Source organism: Chlorocebus sabaeus, unplaced genomic scaffold (genome assembly GCF_047675955.1).
Source record: "Chlorocebus sabaeus isolate Y175 unplaced genomic scaffold, mChlSab1.0.hap1 unalloc_scaffold_517, whole genome shotgun sequence".
NCBI classification, from domain to species: Eukaryota; Metazoa; Chordata; class Mammalia; order Primates; family Cercopithecidae; genus Chlorocebus; species Chlorocebus sabaeus.
The window spans coordinates 91,327-104,210 of record NW_027327834.1 but is presented as its reverse complement, the minus strand read 5'-3'; the positions used below and the strand labels follow the sequence as shown (position 1 = coordinate 104,210).

The window sequence follows — 12,884 nt, the reverse complement described above, 5'->3', positions numbered from 1 at the left end:
CTTTTTCTTTTTTCTCTTTGAGACAAAGTCTCACTGTTGCCCAGGCTAGAATACAGTGGTGTAATCTCGGCTTGCTCACTGTAGCATCCGCCTCCCGGGTTCCAGTGGTTCTCATGCCTCAGCCTCCTGAGTAGCTGGGATTACGGGCGCCCGCCACTGCACCTGGCAAATTTGTGTATTTTTTAGTAGAGATGGGGTTTCACCACGTTGGCCAGGCTGGTCTTGAACTCCTGGCTTCAAGTGACCCACCCACCTCAGCCGCCCAACAGTGCTGGGATTACAGGTGTGATCCACCGCTCCCAGCTAATTTTTGTGTTTTTAGTAGAGACGGGGTTTGGCCATGTTGGCCAGGCTGGTTTCAAACTCCTGACCTCAGGTGATCTGCCCGCCTCAGCCTCCCAAAGTGCTGGGATGTCAGCGTGTGCCCCGTGCCCAGCCAGCTGCTCTAGTGTACACCCCCCTAGAGTGTGTAAGAGCTCCCTTGTCTCCATATCCTCACCAGCACTTGTTATTTTTTGTCTTTTTGATAATACTCATCCTAACAGGTGAGATGATACCTCACTGTGGTTTTGATTTGCATTTCTCTGATTATAAGTGATACTGAGCATTTTTTTCACATTTTTTTGGCCATTCATATGTCTTCTTTAAAGAAATGTCTGTTCTGTTGGATATGGTGACACAAACCTGTAAGCCCAGCACTCAGAACGCTAAGGTAGGGGGACAGCTTGAGCCTAGACCAGCCTAGGCAGCATAGCAAAATCCTAGCTCAAAAAAAAAAAAAGAAGAAGAAGAAAAAAGAAATATCTGTGTCTGTTCAGCTTTTTGACCTTCAAAAATTAAGAGCCCATTTTGGAATCTGATGACCTGCCTGATTCAGAGACAATCTGTGTTTGGTTCTACTCTGCTACTTCCTATGTGACTTTGGGAAGTTCCCTTAGCCACTTTGAACTCAACTTTCTCAACATTAACCAGGAATAAGTACCACCTGCCTCTGCTGGTTAACGCTGAGGACTGAAAGGAGAACCTCCACAACGCCACTTGACAATGCCGCCTGGCGGAAGCCCCTCAATGCGGGGCTGGTAGGATCATTTGAAGCTAAATACAACTTTCCTTTCCACTGTCCCAGGCTCACTCTGCATACAATTAGCAAGGAATAGCGAATAAAGGAAACCAAAATACTGCTCAATTTTTAATAAGAAATTTTTAAGCCGGGCGCGGTGGCTCAAGCCTGTAATCCCAGAACTTTGGGGTGCCACGACGGGCGAATCACGAGGTCAGGAGATCGAGACCATCCTGACTAACACAGTGAAACCCTGTCTCTACCAAAAATACAAAAAACTAGCAGGGCGAGGTGGCAAGCACCTGTAGTCCCAGCTACTCGGGAGGCTGAGGCAGAAGAATGGCATAAACCCGGGAGGTGGAGCTTGCAGTGAGCTGAGATCCGGCCACTGCACTCCAACCTGGGCGACAGAGCGAGACTCCATCTCAAAAAAAAAAAAAAAAAAAAAAAAAAAAATTTTAAAAAGTGGGGGTGATGGAAAAATAGGAAGGAGAGGAGGAAAAGGAAAAGCAGCCGGTCACAAGTTCTAGTCCAGGGCTCATCCCCGGCCTCCTCACTCAGGCAATCACCAGTCCCCACCTCCTGGGGAGGGGTACTTTCTCAGCTGGCTTTCCCAACATGGAAGGCACTGCCACAGGTGTTCAGAAACCAGGAGCACCTTGAAATGGGCAATGTGTTTTGGGTAGGAGACCTACAATTTCCCCCAAGGAAATTACGGCACAAAAGTGACCCACATAGGAGGCACCAACGGCTGTAAATACTTGGTGGCAAAAACTGATGTCATACCTTCTGTACAGGAGACACACACCCAAATAAAACTTGCCAAAATAGCAGAGAAAAAAATACAACAGACATCCAGTGCCATTCTGTTACAGAAATATTTCTATCCCAAAGCCAGGGACCTCTCTGGAACACTGCCTTTATTTCCATGTTTCATGGAAGATGTTTGAGTGCACTCACGTGTGTCTCAACAAACTTCCAGTCCCTGCTCTAAACCCTGTGGCTTCTCAGCAAAACCCAAACACAAGTATCCATTTTCCTTCCAAATGAGAAATTTCCTAACCTAGCGAAACCAGCATCAAATCCACTTATTATGAGATAGCTGATTACAGGCGAAGCCCTCTAGTCCCAGGATGACTCCCCTCCTGCAGGAGCGGGAAGGATGGGCATAGCACTGGCCTGCCAGACCACATTTCCAGGCAGTTTGAAACCATGGCTGCCCAGGTGAACCATGATAAAAATCAAAACCAAGTATCTCTGAAAAGTGTACATGTCAAGAACCAGACCTCGCACCAGATTCAGCAGAAATGGATGTTGCAAGGTTTGTTCAGAGATCTCCTTTCCATGCCCCCTCTCCCCAGGACCTCCTTCCTTGCACTAGGGGCCAAGGGCCAATGGACAGCTCCCTTACCACTAGCCCAGTGCATTTTCAGGAACAGCTCCCAGACTGTACCAGACCCTGAAATGTATTCACTGAATGCACTATTTCTTCAAATGATCATAAATCACCTGACTACAACAACAAGTGTTTTAAAAGCGTTCTCTCTCTCTTTGGGGAACTGTACCATGAGTTTGAGCAAGCAGCTTTGCTTCTCCCTACTGCAATTCTATCATTTACAAAATGTTAACAATTACTGCTTTCACCCATAGCATTGTTGTAAAAAGCCTTAAGATCCACTTCATGTAGTCTGCCTGGAGCACAGACCCTGTCACATGGTAAATGCCCAATGAAGGTGAGTTATCTGTAGCTATTATTACCTGCCACTCCAGCGAACAAAAGGAGTCGATCAGGTCTCATCGTGTCACCATGAAAGGATGTCCCTGTACACTGCACAGTGGGAGTAGGGGGACTCAAAGTTTATCAGGTACTATTTTGTGTTTTACAAAGTGTACATATATATTTGTAGGTACACTGGAAAAGATCTGGAAGGAAATACACCCAGTGTTAATAGTGACTACCCCAAAGACACATTCATCCAAACACGCAACAGAAAAACACTATCTTTCTGCCTTCCATATCATTTGAACTATTTTCAATAAGCATCTATGGCTTTTGTAAAGTTTTTGAAAGGAATTTATTGCATTTTTTTCTGGAGAAACAAGCAGGAGCATGAAAAAGGTGGAAACAGAAGGTAAAATGGAATGGGACTCAATGGAATTGAGTCCAAGCCAGGCTCAGCAGGCACACGAACCACGCAACTATCACTATAACTCAACAGCAGCTCTCTCTGCTCTTGGTCCAGTGGCCCAAGACTTAGAGATAAAATGTTTATTGTGATCACATCAATCACACCAAGGAGCTTGGAACCACCCTTCCAAACTCCTCTGGTTCTGTGTACCTGCCCGGGGCTGTTAGCTTTCCTCCTGTGTCTTTGGCTGGCCTGTAATCCCCTAGTGGTGGAAATGCACCCTGACACTTAGCCATCACCCCCACAACACTCAGCACCGCATAGAGACCAGGGCAGTGATGCCCACTCGGACTGTGATTCTACTTATAAAGCGAAGGACCAGAGGCCAGATGCGACCTATCTTTGGTAACTCACCAGCTGTTGCTTGAACCAGAACAAAGCCAGGTCTCCTGATGCCCAGAAAAGAGCTAGCGCCTGTCCCACTAGAAACGTGGCGAAAACGTTTTGCTTGCTGTGAAAAGATGCACTACTGGAGAAGATGGGTGCAACTTCTCATGGAGCCACTCAACCCAGATGACCAGGAAACAGGGCTGCCGGATGAGACACTCGGCCCAGACCACCAGGAAACAGGATTACAGGTGTGAGCCACCACACCCGACCTGGTTTCTCTTCTTCTAAGGGCACTAATCCTGTCAGACCAGGGCCCACGCTCATGACCTCATGTAACCCTAATCACTTCCCAAAGGTCCTACGCCCTAATACCATCACACTGGCAGTTAGGGCTCCAGTACAAGAATCTGGGGGAGACATAAACAATCAGTTTATAACAATGTCTTTTCAATCCTGTTGAAAAAAACAACCAAATGAGTAGGCGACAAAGTACCTTATATGTAAACAAGTCAGGACTTTTCATATTTCTGCTAACACATTAAGGTCAATTTAAAATGTCCGATAACAAGCGTCAGAAGCAGAGATAAATGAAAGTTAGTTATTCTGCATTTTAGGCCCACATTGAGCTGTCTTCCAATGACATTGTGGCACAAAGAACACTGCTTTCTATTCCTGGTTTTGCCACCAAAAAAGCTGGAACATTTCCCTGTATTTCCGTTTATCTCTAAAATCACTGGGCTGACCCAGCAGACCTCCAAGGTCCCTTCCATTCACAAATTCCACAAATAACTTCCTACCAACAGATGCTACACAAATAAACTACACTGACGAAGGGGAAAGCTAACACTAGCAAACAATGAAATGCACACAAGACAAGATGTATAGAGAAGTGGATCAACCACAAACTGGTGGACGATGAGCCGGCGGTGGATGATGAGCTGGCGGTGGATAAAAACACATTCCCTAACGATAGACAGAAAAGCAATGGCGCTGAGGTAGTATTGTTGACGATTTCCTGTTTTCAGCTTTCAAGATAAACGGCCCAATTGTTTATATTCATTCTGATTAAATGTGAACGTGAAAATTTCCTCCAGGGGACACAGACACCTAAAAAATTCCCAATGTATCCAATTTGTCATTTGATATCTTTACTGACAAGAAAAATGCGGGACTGAATATACAAACAGACCATGCCTGATCATATGTAGAAAGACAGAACTCAGACCACAACCTGTAGCTGCCCACCCAGGAAACCAATCCCCTATCTACAGTCAACAGCCAGGAGGCCAGCCAGGCTAGCACATCAGACAGGAAGCCAGACTGCTCTCTCTCCACAACCCAGAAACTAAACCACAACTCTGTCCCACGTGGCCAGGACTTGACTCAAAACTGACAGCCACCCTAATTTTGGCCCCTGTTTCCAGTTAGGATAATTCAGAGAAAGCCAAACGTGCCCCTAACCAACCACATAGAACATCCCACTTCTGCACAGCCGCCTCCAGCCCCCACAACAGCCTCCACTGGGAGCTGTTCTTTTCCATCCTGAAGCTTCCTCACTCCTCATCCGCCACTCACTTGCATGTCAGTCCCTGCCACACGCAAGTGATAATGCCGACTCCCTTGTCACAGCAGCTCTGAGAAAGTCGCCTCTGCCTGTCTCATGTGGGCGGCCTTCCTTTATTTCCCCCAAAGAATAAGTCTTAAATAAGGGGCTTCTTTCTATATGGCCAAGCTATACAATTCAGAAGCCCAGCATGGCAGATTCCAAGCCTGGAAAGACCATACACCCCTCAGGTCCTCTTTCCACAAAACACAGCTTCCTTCAGTTCTTCAGTCACTCTGACCAACCAGGGAAGGAACCACGTGTTATGGAAAGATCAAGGGCCTTGATGTCAAACTTCTGAGTTCATCAAGTACTTCCTCTTTCCGCTTAAGAAATTACATGGCCTTGGCCAGGCGTGGTGGCTCACACCTGTAATCCCAACACTTGAGGAGGCTGAGTTGGATGGATCACCCAAGGATGGGAGTTCAAGGCCAGCCTAACCAACATGGAAAAACCCTATTCCTACTAAAAATACAAAATCAGGCAGGGTGTGGTGGCTCAAGTCTGTAATCCCAGCACTTAGGGAGGCCGAAATGGGTGGATCACGAGGTCAGGAGATAGAGACCATCCTGGCTAGCACGGAGAAACCGTGTTGTATTTTGTAAAAAATACAAAAAACTAGCCGGGCGAGGTGGCGGGTGCCTGTAGTCCCAGCTACTCGGGAGGCTGAGGCAGGAGAATGGCGTGAACCTAGGAGGCAGAGCTTGCAGTGAGCTGAGATCCGGCCACTGCACTCCAGCCTGGGCCACAGAGCGAGACTCTGTCTCAAAAAAAGAAAAAAAATACAAAATCAGCCTGGTGTGGGGGCACATGCCTGTCATCCCAGCTACTCAGGAGGCTGAGGCAGGAGAATCACTTGAACCCAGGAAGCAGAGGTTGTGGTGAGCCGAGATCGCGCCATTGCACTCCAGCCTGGGCAATAAGAGCAAAACTCTGTCTCAAAACAAAACAAAACAAAACAAATGATGTGATCTTGAACAATTTTCTTAACTTCTCTAAGCTTCTATCTTCATCTTCAATAAAATGATTTTCCCTCCAAGATTGCATTAAATGGAATCCCACATGTAAACCAGCTGACAAATATCAGGGGCCCAACGGCTGTGCGCTTCTACTGCCGCCCCACTTTACCCCAAGGGAGAAGCGCAAGATGTCCAGAAAAAGCCTGTTGATCCCTACACCTCAGCATCCTGTGTTCACACAAGGTGCAGTGGCATCCAGACTTACCGGGGTCACCCAAATACAAGACATGTTTACATGTTTTGATTTCTCAACTTAGGTACACATGGCTTCTAACGTTTACCATATATGATTCATAATTTAGAAGAGATTTTCCTACACTACCCCGTGGTTCTATTTTAGCAGACTTAGATGTGCCATAATAGCTCACTCTCTTAAGCCCTCCTCAGTATCAAAAACAAAACTTTCATCTGTAACACAGTTATCAGCAGTGAAAGTGGAAAAGGCACCTATGAGTCAAAATGACCCTCTGCCCCACCCTGCCCCACCCTACAAAAAGCTGTTCAGGAGTATTTGGGCTGCTTATGAGAATGCTGTCTGTATTCCCAGGGACAGACAAACGCCTACCCTGGTTAGAAGCAGCACTGCTCAGCCTCCAGGGTAGAAAGCTCCCCACACCCTCTACCCAAGGAGAAGAGAAGCAAATGGGGTGGCCAGGCTCCAGGATGTGGAGTATTTAGTTTGGTTTCTGCAGTCCAGGTCACCTCCATGGGTGAAGCTCTTCCTTCCTTCTTTTCCACCCAAGTGGCCAAGGTCCTATGGCTGCTGTGGGGCCTCTTCCCTATGAGTCAGCCTAGCCATTCCCCTTCCCCATTCTTCTTCTTCTTTTTTTTTTTTTTTTTGGAGACAGAGTCTCACTCTGTCACCCAAGCTGGAGTGCAGTGGTGTAATCTTAGCTCACTGCCACCTCTATCAACTGGGCTCAAGTAATTCTCCTGCCTCAGCCTCCCAACTACCTGGGATTACAGGCACCTGCCACCACGCCCAGCTAATTTTTATATTTTTAGTAGAGATGGAGTTTCAACTTGTTGGTCAGGCTGCTCTCGAACTCCCGACCTCAGGTGATCCACCTGCCTCGGCCTCTCAAAGTGCGGGGATTACAGGCATGAGCCACCGCATCTGGCCGAGTCAGCCCAGCCATCCTGACTTTTGGTTCTGGCAAAATTACTCTCTTCTACATCTACCTTCCAAGTAGCTAAATCAGAGGTCTGGCCCTTGGGGCAGGCTTGAAGAATCCCTGTTTTTGGTCCTCAAGAGGTCCTACCAGGGTCTGCAACAATTCCAAGACTTGTGTTCTGAAAGAGGAAAGAAACCTCACATACACACGGCTCTCGCAGAGCTCAGATGAGCCCGTATCGGAGGCAAGGCTTGGGAGGCGGCCCTAAGGTTTGGGTGTGCCATCTATGATAACAGCTAAGAGATTTGAAGCCAGCTGTCTGGGTTCAAACCTCAATTCCAACAACACTGGCTGTTTGATGTTAGACAACGTCCTCAGCCTCTCTGTGGTTCAGTTTCCTCACTGTAAAAGGGCCACAATAAGAGAGCTGCTCTAAAAATTAAGTGAATTGGTGCATATAAGGTACTCAGAACAATGCTTGACACATGGGGGAGTTCAATAGACACGTACTGAACAGAGTAACTTAGCAATTACTAAATATACTCATGCAGGACAGGTGCGGTGGCTCACACCTGTAATTCCAAAACTTTGGGAGGCTGAGGCGAGAGGGTCACTTGAGCCCAGGAGTTTGAGACTAGCATGGGCAACAGAGAAATATTCCGTCTCTAAAACTGTGTGTAACATACATGTATATATACACTCAAATGTTCACAGTGTATTTGTAGTATACAAAATAGCTGGAAAACAGACTTAACTATTCACAATGGTTACTTCTAGAGAAGGGGGAATGCAAATTTCAGCTTTTTACCCCACATATATATTCTTGTATCATCTGAAATATTTAAGCAAATTGTATGTATAAATTTGCCCCGAAACACATAGCAGAACAATGTAGTTTTCACTCAAAAATCTTCAAATCATGATGGAATTGTCCTGTGAAAGTAAAGTTAGAGAGGTGAAAAGTCTCCCTCCAGCCTAAATGCTCTTTCATATGACCTATATTACACAAACCAATGCAGACATCCCAATCCTTTCCCCACTGTCATAAGAATTTTTCAGTGAACTGCATTCCCCTTTACAAACTAGATGATAGTTAGAGTTACCAGGCAAGAACGTGGATCCAGTTCTGCTTTTTCAAAAGTCAATGTTTCTCACGTTATAGTAATGCATTCTTCAACCGGTCAACTGCCCCCAACACCTGAGCTCTCTGTTGTACACAACTCAACGATGCCTGGGAGAAAACAGGTGCACATTTCACTTAGTAACAACAAATCCCGCCTGATTCCTCTGCTGGGCTAGTTCTCAAGTCGTCTTTTTCTAAGCTTTCATTGGGCTCTACCACACGTACCTAGGCTGGGTAAAACACTTGACCAGGTTTTTTTCTTCGAGACCGAGTTTCACTCGGTCGCCCACGCTGGAGTGCAGTGACGTCATCTCGGCTCAGAAGCCCGCGCCCGGGTCCATGCAGCCCCCTCCGCGGCAGACGCGGGGAGCCGGGGAGCAGTGGGGACCGGCCCCCACCGGCAGGGTGACCGGGATCCCCGCGCGGGCCCATGTGGTATCGTAGCAGGCGCGAAGACCCCGGTGCCACCCGAGGCCGAGACAAAGCCCAGGCGCAAGGACCCCGGATCCTGACCTCGGACCCTGCGGAACCCAGCTCGGAGCCGCCACGCCCGGGGCAGAGACCCCCGCCCGGTCCGGAGACCTCGTTGCCCGTTCTCACCTCAGGCCGCCGCCTCGGAGCGCTCGCTCCTCGCCGCGGCGCCTGGGCCGACTGGAGCGCAGCTGAGCAGCCGACAGAGCCGAGGCAGCCTCAACCACGGAGCCCCGGGGCGGGGCCGCTGCCGCTGCTTCAGCCCGTGTTCCACGCTCAGGATCCGGCTCGGATCAAGGAGCTGCAGCTGTCGCGGGGCTGCGGCCGGAACACACACCACGCAGGTGCACAGGGCCCCGCCTGCCGCCCACTGCCCCGCCCCCAGCGGGGCCGGGCGCCCAGGGCCCGCCCCCCGGCCAATGGGGAGCGAGCCGCGCCGAGAGGGCGGGGCCTAGGGGAACAAATGGAGGCTGGGCGGGGCGGTGCTGGGATTGGGCGTACAGGTTTCCGCGGGAAGACGGGACCCAAAAGCTGGCCGGATCCTGGCCTCCTAGAAGACCCAGCTCCACGTCCACCTGCAGTCTGCTCTACAGGACGCCCTCATCTCAAGCCCAGAACTCAGGCTTTTAGGGCAGAGAGCGAGAGACAGGCTTGCTTTACAAAAAGTGAAACTGAGGTCCAAGGAATAGGATTGCCTGCTGCCCGAAGTCACGTAGTCCCATTCACTCATTCACTTTGTGATTCAGCAAACATTTGGAAGCACGTATGGTGGGCTTTAGGAGTGAAGTAGGGCTGGGCGCGGTGGCTCGCGCCTGTAATCCCAGTACTTTGTGGGGCCGAGGCAGGTGGATCACTTGAGGCCAGGAGTTCAAAACCAGCCTGGCCAACAAGATGAAACCCCATCTCTGCTAAAAATACAAAAACTTAGCCGATCGTAGTGGCGCGTACTTATGGTCCCAGCTACTGCGACCTGTGTAAAACAGGACCTGCACCCTGAAGGCACTCACTCAGGGATGCTGCTGGGATGGGTGGATGCACAGTTAAGGTCTTCATGGTGGCTGAGGCTGACCTCATCCCCATCGCTCTTCCCACACACACCTGAACACTCATCACTCCCACGCTCGCACCCACCACTGAAAGCCTGGCCCCTAATCTGATTTGCCTAACAAGGTCTCCAGATGAACAACACATGCTTCCCTACCTCTCCCCTGCTAGGGCCCCACCGTGTTCTGGGATGTACTCAGGGATCAGGAGAACAAAACCTCAGGGAGTGAAAGGACATTCCAGGGTGCAGGCCTCTGCATCCCCCTCCATGCCCTCACCCCTGCCTGACACACCCTCACTCCTGTACCTGACCAGCTCCTACCAACCCTTAAATTCTCACCAAGTTCTGTGGTGGCAGCCACACCCTAAAGTGGCTGACCCCCCAATAACCTATGCCCTTGTATAGTCTTCCTGACCTTGGGTACGAGCAAAACCGGTGACTGGCTTCTAACCCATAGAGCCTGCCAAAAGCAATGGGATGTCACTGTCACAGTGCATCACCTTCGCACACTTGAGAGAAAGGTTCCGCCTGCAGGCGCTGCCGGAGGGAGATGATGTGCTGAGAAAAGACCTTCGGAGGGGCCCCGTAGGCAAGGAAGCAAAAAGCTGGGCCCTTGCCAAGCGGGTCCGAGGAAATGAATTCTGCCAGTAACCTCAGCGGACGTGGAAATGGATTCTGCCCTGGTAGAACCTCAGATGAGGATGCATCCCAGCTGCTTAGCGTGAGATCCCAAGCACAGGACCCGCTAAAATGTGCTCAACTCCTAGTTTGCCAAAATTGGCTTAAAAGTGTGTGTTGTTTTAAGCTTCTACGTTTTTAGTTATTGCCTGTGAAAGTGTTAAAATATGAGACAATAACTTAGGTCCCTTCCCCATCACACACATTCTTCTTTCTGGTATTCATCACAATTATAGTTATTGATTTAAAATCTCCCTCTTGACTGGGTGCAGTGGCTCAGGAGTTCCAGACCAGCCTGGCCAACATGGTGAAACCCTATCTCTACTAAAAATACAAAAATTAGCTAGACGTGGTGGTGCAATCCTGTAATCCCAGCTACTCCGAAGGCTGAGGCAGGAGAATTGCTTGAATCTAGAAGGCAGAGGTTGCAGCGAGCTGAGATGACACCATTGCACTCCAGCCTGAGTGACAAGAACAAAACTCCGTCTCAAAAAAAAAAAAAAAAAAAAATTGTCTCTTGCCACTAGCTTGAAGGTCCCATGAGAAGAAAAATGGAAACTCTTGCTCATAACAGTGCCCCAAATGCCCAGCACGGTGTAGTTCTAGGGCAGTGGGTCGATGGTGGCAGCTTCTGGTTGGAGGGCCCAGCTCCTCCCAGCTGCCTTCTCCCTGGTGAGGTTCCATTATAGAGAACAGAATAGTTTCCTGCCTTTCCAGAGTCCCTCTTAGTGGGGATTGGCCAAGTGACATTGTCCTGCCCCGGGAGACATAAGTGGAAATTGGCTGAAAGGTTTCTAGCCATGGTGTGCTGGGGCGATTTGAACCAGGACATGAGAGCTGACCATCCATTGTTCGGGAATTCCGCAAGTTGGTTGTTCAACACCTTCAGTACTTCAAAATATTAAATAATATAAACTCGCAAATTAAAAAATGCATTAGACCAGATGCAGTGGCCCACGTCTAACACATTGGAAGCCTGAGGCAGGAAGATCACTTGAGCCCAGGAGTTCGAGACCAGCTTAGGCACAAAAGGAAGACGCTGTCTCCACAAAAAATTTTAAAATTAGCTAGGCATGGTGGTGTGTGCATCCAATCCTAGCCACTCAGGAGGCTGAGGTGGGAGGATCGCTTGAGCCATCTGTTCAAGTCTCCAATGAGCTATGATAGTGCCACTGCACTCCAGCCTGGGTGACACAGCCAGACCCTATCTCAGAAATAAGCATATTTCATATATCAATAAATTTAAAATAAATGTATATTTATATATACATTTATGTATTGCAATGATATATTTAGACGTAAATATTTATTTCTTGTTTTATTTATTTATTTATTTTGAGATGGAGTTTAACCCTTGTCACCCAGGCTGGAGTGCAGTGACGCAATCTGGGCTCACCATACCCTCCACCTTCCGGGTTCAAGTGATTTTCCTGCCTCAGTCTCCTGAGTAGCTGCGATTACAGGCATGCACAACCATGCCTGGCTAATTTTTGTATCTTTAGTAGAGATAGAATTTCTCCTTGTTGGTCAGGCTAGTCTCGAACTCCTGACCTCAAGTGATCTGCCCACCTCGGCCTCCCAAATTGCTGGGATTACAGGTGTAAGCCACTGTGCCCAGCCTATATGTTATATTTATATATTATAATTATGTATATTAATTTTATATAATTGTATATAAATATAAATATAAAAACTTTCCTTGCCTTCTCTTGTTTCTACCTACAGTCAGTCCCATGACTTCAAATACTATCTACATGTAATAATTTTAAATGTATATATTTTATATATATATATATATATATTTTTTTTTTGAGACGGAGTCTCGCCCTGTAGCCAGGCTGGAGTGCAATGACGCAGTCTCAGATCACTGCAACCTCTGACTCCCGGGTTCAAGCGATTCTCCTGCCTCAGCTTCCCAAGTAGCTGGGCTTATAGGCTCCCAGCACCACGTCCAACTAATTTTTGTATTTTTAGTAGAGACAGGGTTTTGCCATGTTGGCTAGGTGGGTTTCGAACTCCTGACTTTAATTTATCTCCCGCCTCGGCCTCGTAAAGTGCTGGGAATACAGTGCTGGTCAAAATATTTTTCTGTTTCCAAGCACTTTACATGAGAGGAAAGCGGAGAATAAATCATCTGACACTCTACTGTTAAAAAAAATCTTTGTGCCTCTCTTCTTTTCATCTTTCCTAAGTGTACATATTACCAAAATGTCTTTACGTTGAGGTCCCCACGTGAAAACTTTACAGGGTG

General features: G+C 48.1%; 1 pseudogene; it reads left to right on the top strand.

Annotated features, from left to right (window-relative positions):
* Positions 1-2,272: 2,272 nt before the first annotated feature.
* LOC140711289 (uncharacterized) lies at positions 2,273-12,319 on the top strand (annotated as a pseudogene).
* The last annotated feature ends 565 nt before the right edge of the window (positions 12,320-12,884 follow it).